Source organism: Chiloscyllium plagiosum, unplaced genomic scaffold (assembly GCF_037043375.1).
Source record: "Chiloscyllium plagiosum isolate Xiang-an unplaced genomic scaffold, Cpla_swu_hap1 HiC_scaffold_42, whole genome shotgun sequence".
NCBI lineage: Eukaryota > Metazoa > Chordata > Chondrichthyes > Orectolobiformes > Hemiscylliidae > Chiloscyllium > Chiloscyllium plagiosum.
In genome coordinates this window covers 81,268,837-81,275,623 of record NW_028270180.1, presented here as the reverse complement: position 1 = coordinate 81,275,623, position 6,787 = coordinate 81,268,837, and the positions used below count along the sequence as shown (strand labels likewise).

Here is a 6,787-nt window from a genome sequence, read left to right as displayed (position 1 = left end):
CTTGAGAGTCAGCTGTAAATTAGGTTGAACTTTCTCAGCTTGACTTTCAACTGATCCTAAAAAAAATTCATCACCTGCAGGTAAATGTGTTGCATTGCTTCTTGTTTTACTCAATTCCACACACCCCCCACCCCAAACATCCAAATTTCACGATAATTCGACAAATGTGTTGAAACTGATTCGTGTTGGAAGTTGGTGGCTTTTTGTGTATCGACATATAATTTATTCAATTAGATGACTGGGTCAGTCTTGAAACTACTTCGGATTCTTCACAGTTGAAAATTTACTTTCGATTGAATGCAAAGCTCAAGCTCCACGAAATCCAAATCCTGCAAAACAATTAATGACTTTTAAGAGATTCGGCACTGTGAACAGGATTCGAACCTGCGCAGGGAGACCCCATTGGATTTTAAATCCAACGCCTTAACCTCTCGGCCATCACAGCTGCGGGAATTTGGTCAATTTTAATGGTAAAACAATTGTATTCATTTGTTGGAAGAACAAATTGTCAAGACCCAAAGATTTCGCCAACTCCTTTGCAGAGACCCAGACGAACGCTACCTTCGCAGATTGACAGGCTTTCACCGCAAACTAGGTTCTGACACAGCTGAAATTGTGTGAATGATTCTTCGTCGAATTATAGAGTCACGGATGTACACCACGAAGACAGGGTCATTGTCCCACTGCGTCCGATCGATTTTGACTCAATTGCTCATCAACTGGTGCCAAATTAGATGTGTTGTTGTGTTTTAATATTCATCGACATACGGTATTAGAAAAATTGATGCTAAGTCCATAAACACTAGCTACATTCGTAAAAAAAAATCATAATTAGAAAGAATGCAGAACCAATTTACAGGAATGGATCCAGCAACTAATCCGTATGTTCTGACATCAGGTAATGAACTTGTGAGCACAAGAGAGGAAGATTAACCGAAGATTTGGAACTTGAAATCGTCTTGACGGAATTATTTGCAAAGTTCTTGCGGTAGTTCTAGAGTCATCAAGTCCTTGAACAATGCAACACGGAAATTGGCCCTTCTTTCCAACATGACCATGGTGGACAGTTACCCTAAATTAATAGGTCCCATTTGCCAACATTTGGCCCACATCCCTCTAAACCTTGTTACTCATATATCCATCCAGATGCCATTAAATGTTACAGTTGTACCAGTCTCCAACAATTTCTCTGGCAGCTCATTCTGGACGCATCTGAAAAAGTTGCCCCTGACGTCCCTTTTAATTCCTTACCCATTAATTTTAAACCGATGTTTTCTAAATTTTGACTTCCTCACCAGCCGAAAAACACCTTGACGAGTCAACCTATCCATGTCCCTCATGATTAATAAATAGCAACGATTTGACTTTATCATACTTGTCAGGAGGGAAATGTGTGGAGATTATTTGTCGATGGTTTGAAGTAGAAAGTCTAATGTACAGATTTTTAGAAATGCACCTTGGAGAAGTTTTTAACAAGTCATTGAAGTCTAGTAGCAGTTGGAGAAGTATGTTGTGAAAGCTGCAGAAGGATTTCAGGGCACGAGAACGAAGCATTATTTCCAATGTATGGTGGCTCAGTTCGACCGCACTTGGACTACAGTATGAGGAATTATAATCCTCAATTTAGGAAAGATACTAATGCCATATCAGGAATACCACGAATAGTGATTAGCCTTGATATCATGGATGAACGTTAGTCCTCTGAATTGAAATTTTTTTAACAGTTTCAAAACAAGAGAGGTAATCTCATTGAGAGTTGCAAAATATTTGAAGAGATAAACAGGGTGGTGCAATTAAATTTTGTTCCCTCATTGGTGAATCTAGAAGCAGGAGAGGACAATTTTAAAATGAAGCACTGTGATTTATGACCAGGATGAGAACTATTGATTTTTGTCTTAGCCTTGAGGAGTCTCGCTATTCAGCACTACAGTGAGACTTGGATATTTGGTCTTTGAATGCATCACTATCAGCCTGACCCGCCGACACTTACTGCATCACTATAGACCTGACCCCTCACACTTCCCACCTTAATATCAGCGTGAACCCCTCAAACTTACTGCATCACTATCCATCTGGCGCCCTCACACTTACTGCGCCACTTTCATTTCGAGACCCTCATTTTGACTGCGTCACAGTCGGCCTGACTGCCAAACACTTACTTTGTCACTATCAGTCACGCCCTTACACTTCCTATGTTACTATCATTCTGACTCCTTACACTTACTGTGTCACTATCAGCCTGACTCCATCACATTTATTGTGTCAGTATCAGACTGACGCCTCACTCTTATCTTGTCACTAAAACACTGTCCCGTCACATTGACTGTGTCACTATCAGGCTGACACCCTCACACTTACTGCTTCACTATCGCAATGCCCCTCTCTCACTTATGACGTCATTTACACCCTGACACCCCAGACTTGCTGCGGCACTATCACACTGAGGGCCTTACACTTAGTGTCACTGTCATCCTGACCCCTTACACTTACTGCGTCACTATCACACTGGTATCTCACACCCACGGTGTCACTATCATCCTGAACCGCTTACACCTATTGCGTCACTATCACTTTGACCCCAAACACACTAACTGCATCAATATCAGCCTGACTATCTCACACATCCTGCGCCACTACCAGGCTGACTCCCTCACATATACTGCGTCACTATCAGACTTACCCACTCATGCTGACTGTGTCACTATCACCCTGAATCCCCACTCTTACTGGGTCAAGATCATTGTTCCCCCATATACTTACAGCGTAACTATCATCCTGACAACGTCACACTTACTGCGTCTTGATCAGCCTGATCCCCTCAAACGTAATGCGTCACTATCAGCTTCAACTCTCACATTTACTGCGTCACTTCTGACACTACCCCGGCACACTTACTACATCCCTATCCGCCTTAGCCCTTCGCATTTACTTCATCACTATCAGCCTGAGACACTCACACTTACAGCTTTACTACAACCTGGCCCTGTGAGTGCATCTATATCACTGTTACCCTGACCCCTTGCCCATACTGCGTCACTATAAGCATGGCCCCTCAAATGTTCTGATTCACTATCACACTGCCATTTCACACTCACTGCGTCACTATCACCCTGACCCCTCACAATTACTGCATCACTACAACCTGACCCCCTGAAAGCATCTGCGTCACTGTCACCCTGACCCCATCACACTTGCCATGTCACCATCACAATGACACATTCACACAGTCTGCTTCAGTGTCATCATGACACCTCACACTTACTGCATCACTACCATCCTCCCTCTCATACTGACCTGTCACTATCATCCAGAGCCACTCACACTTATTGCGTTCCTGTCACTCTGCTCCCAACACACTCACTGCGTCACTATCACTCTGACACTCGCACACTTCCCGCATCACTATCAGCCTGACCCCTCACAATTTCACCTTATCTATCAGTCTGACTCCTCACATTTCCTGCATCACTGTCACCCTGTCACTTAACACTTACTGGCCAGTATTAGCCTGACGACCTCAACTTACTGCATCAATATCAGCCTAAACACTCACACTAACTCCGTCATCATCTCGCTGACCCCCTCACACTCACTGCGTCACTATCACCCTGTCCCCTTTCACTTCCTGCATTAGGATCACTCTCACTCACGGACACTTACTGCATCACGATCAGCCTGACCCCTCACACATACTGTGACACTATCAGACTGACCCCTCACACTTACCGCATCCCTAACAGCCAGACATCCCTAACAGCCTGACCCCACCACACCTGCTGCGTCTCTATCAGCCTGACCCCTCACACCTACTGCTTCACTATCAGACTGACCCCTCACACTTTCCGCATCCCTAACAGCCTGGCATCTCACACTTACTGCGTCACTATTCCCCTAACACCTCACTTTTATTGGCACGATCAGCCTGACGGTCTCAACTTACTGTGTCACTGCCAGCCTGAACGCACACACTTACTCCCTCACTATCACCCTGACTGTCTCACACTCACAGCGTCAGTCTCTTCCTGACCCCATCACACGTACTGCGTCACTATCACCATGGCCCCTTCCACCTTATGCGTCAGGATCAGCCTGACACAGTAACACTTACTGCATCACTATCAGCCTGATCTCCTTGCAATTACTGCGTCACTATCAGCCTGACCACTCACTCTTATTGCGTCACTGTCACACTGACCCCTCACACGAAGTGTTTCACTGTCACCTTGACCACTTCACACTTACTGCATCACTATCACTCTGACCCCCCTCACTGCGTAACTATCGGACTGATCCACTCACACAGTCTGCGTCACTACCACGCTGACACCTCACCCTCATTGTGTCACTATCATCTTCACTCCATCACACTTATTGAGTCACTGTCAGCCTGATCCCCTGTAATGGAAAATTATCATTTATTGTGAAATCTGTGAAACCATGGTTGAAACAAAGAAGTATGGACCTAACTTTGCAAAAAGACAGAAAAAATGTAAAGTTCAAACTAATTTACAGCTGACTCTCAAGGCCAATAATCTATTATATCAGCAGTCAATGAATTCGAAAAAGCAACTCCATTTGTGGAAAGGAACTCGACTGATCCAGGTTCCTGGCTTGAGGTGTGATAAGGCAAGGCAATACATAGTATAAAGGGAATATATGAAAACCGTCAGGCGTCCATTTCATGAGGCGTCTTGCAAATGTGTCGGGTCCACTCTGCAAATTTCAAAAATAAACTTTTTATTTGCTCTTGGTCGCATTTGCGTCGAGTCGATTGAAATTCCACGGCAGTAAACTAGGGGGCTCGCCTGGGACCCTGCGACTGGTAAGATTTTGAAGATTCCCAGGAGGTGTACGCGCCACTGCCTTGAATGTCTTTCACTTCATCTCCAGCGCTGAATTGGCCCCTTTGCGTGAGAGGAGTGGGGTAAGTGGATCGCCCCAGAGTCGCGTTCCGAATCGAATAGGGTCAATGTAAAAGTTGTGGCTAAAGTAATCCGACATAGAGACTCGTTCGAAGAGAATAAATGAAGCAGGAAGAGGGACCAGTGAACTCTCGCGCGGTATTCGAGTAAAACTCAAGGGAAAGGATTGCCGTCTCTCGAGAGTTTAAGAGGTAGCAAGATTAACGGTGGTTTGAGACTTGGAGCCACCATGGGCAGCGTTGGAGTCGCCAAAGCTGTACCAGTTACGCGGGTTCTTGGTTTGTGAAAACCAAGGGAATGAGACGTCGCGCCCAATGAGAGGGGACCTCCTGAGGTAAAAGCAAGTTATATTGGCAAAGAGAAGATTATGGTATCGTGTGTGTGTGTGTGAGAGAGAGAGAGAGATAGACAGATATACAGACAGAGAGACAGAGAGAGAGAGATGAACACTTTTCCAATATCCATGAAAATCGGCTCCAGCAAGAGCGAACAAAAAGAGGGTCGACAGACAACTCAGAATGGTCAAGAAAAAATAGAATATATGCTAAATAATTATGGCCCAGTTTCTGTAAAGCAGTTAAAAATGTAAATCAAGGAATGTGTTTTTCTGGAGGAAGGAAGTTTTAGTAACATGCAGTTGCAAATGTTGAGGTCACCGTTGGAGGAGAGAGAGAGAAGGAGAAACGGAAGGGTAAAATAGAACCTGTGAATTGGAGTGCTTATAACATGTTGAAGGCTGAGCCTGATTTAAGGGAAAGAAAATCTCGAATAAAAGATAGATCAAGTACAGGTACAAACACCAGCGCACATGCACACACACACACGGAAAACAACCTAATGAAGCTGTACAGTGTCTTAAGACTGGATCAGATCCTGACCTTAATGGGTGCCCTCGAAGAGCTACAGCCCCCTGCGAGATCCACTTCGTGAAGATTCCAAGTCAACGGTCGCCGCCTCAGGTTCTGCTGAATCACCAATAGCATATCGTACCCACAATCAATTGAAAAGAATCCCTAAAGAAGTCGAGACAATGTCCCAGTACCTTAAGCACCTCACGAAAGTCGATTACGTCTATTGTGGACTGATACCACCCAAGGACATAACGACGGCAGAGATCACACCGTTTGAGGCACACCAACGGAATGAAGTACGAAACAACAAAATAGGTAACAATACACGTGTATTACCTGGGACACGGGAAAGCTGAATTAGATAGAACAAGACATAATACATGCTGAAAAATTGCTGGCTCAAGAGAACCATAACCGGAAATTAAAGATGGAACAGCAATTACATAAACCTCAGCTTATTATGATGCAAATGGTCGTTCAGCCGTTGGAGGGAGGAACTGCGGGAAAAGAGAGAGGCACAGGTGGAGTTCGCAAAAGAGGAAGGGATCGCAGAAGTGCGCTTGCAGAGATAGATCTGGCTGGTGCTTTGTTTGCGGAGCAATGGACCACTGGTCGAGACAGTGCCCGCACAGACAGCCTCAATCGGTCCTGGAGGCTGGACAGCATGGTGACTGACAGGGGACGACTGAGGTTGAGGTGGGCACGCCACAAGGTATAGGTAAACCTCTTTCCTTTATACTTGGCAACGAAGAATCCCTTATGCTAATCACTTCTACTAACCTAACGGGCACTGAGATGTGTCCCAAAACTATATTGAACATTGAGATTGCGAAGTGTGGACAATATGTTCAATATAACAATGGTGCGTATATGTCGATGCCTAACTCTATGTTATATGTGGCAGGTACACCAGTTACCTTTTTGGTAGATACATGGCCAGCACATTCACTCCTCAAATCAAGACAGTTCAGAGAGTTGACGGCAATAAAGACAAGTGGAATGTTCCTGAACTCA

General features: G+C 44.8%; 1 non-coding gene across 1 annotated transcript; it reads right to left on the bottom strand.

Moving 5' to 3' along the window:
* Positions 1 to 363: 363 nt before the first annotated feature.
* Positions 364 to 445, bottom strand: trnal-uaa (transfer RNA leucine (anticodon UAA)). Its single transcript has one exon. It is a non-coding gene; the product is annotated as a tRNA-Leu (tRNA).
* Positions 446 to 6,787: the final 6,342 nt, after the last annotated feature.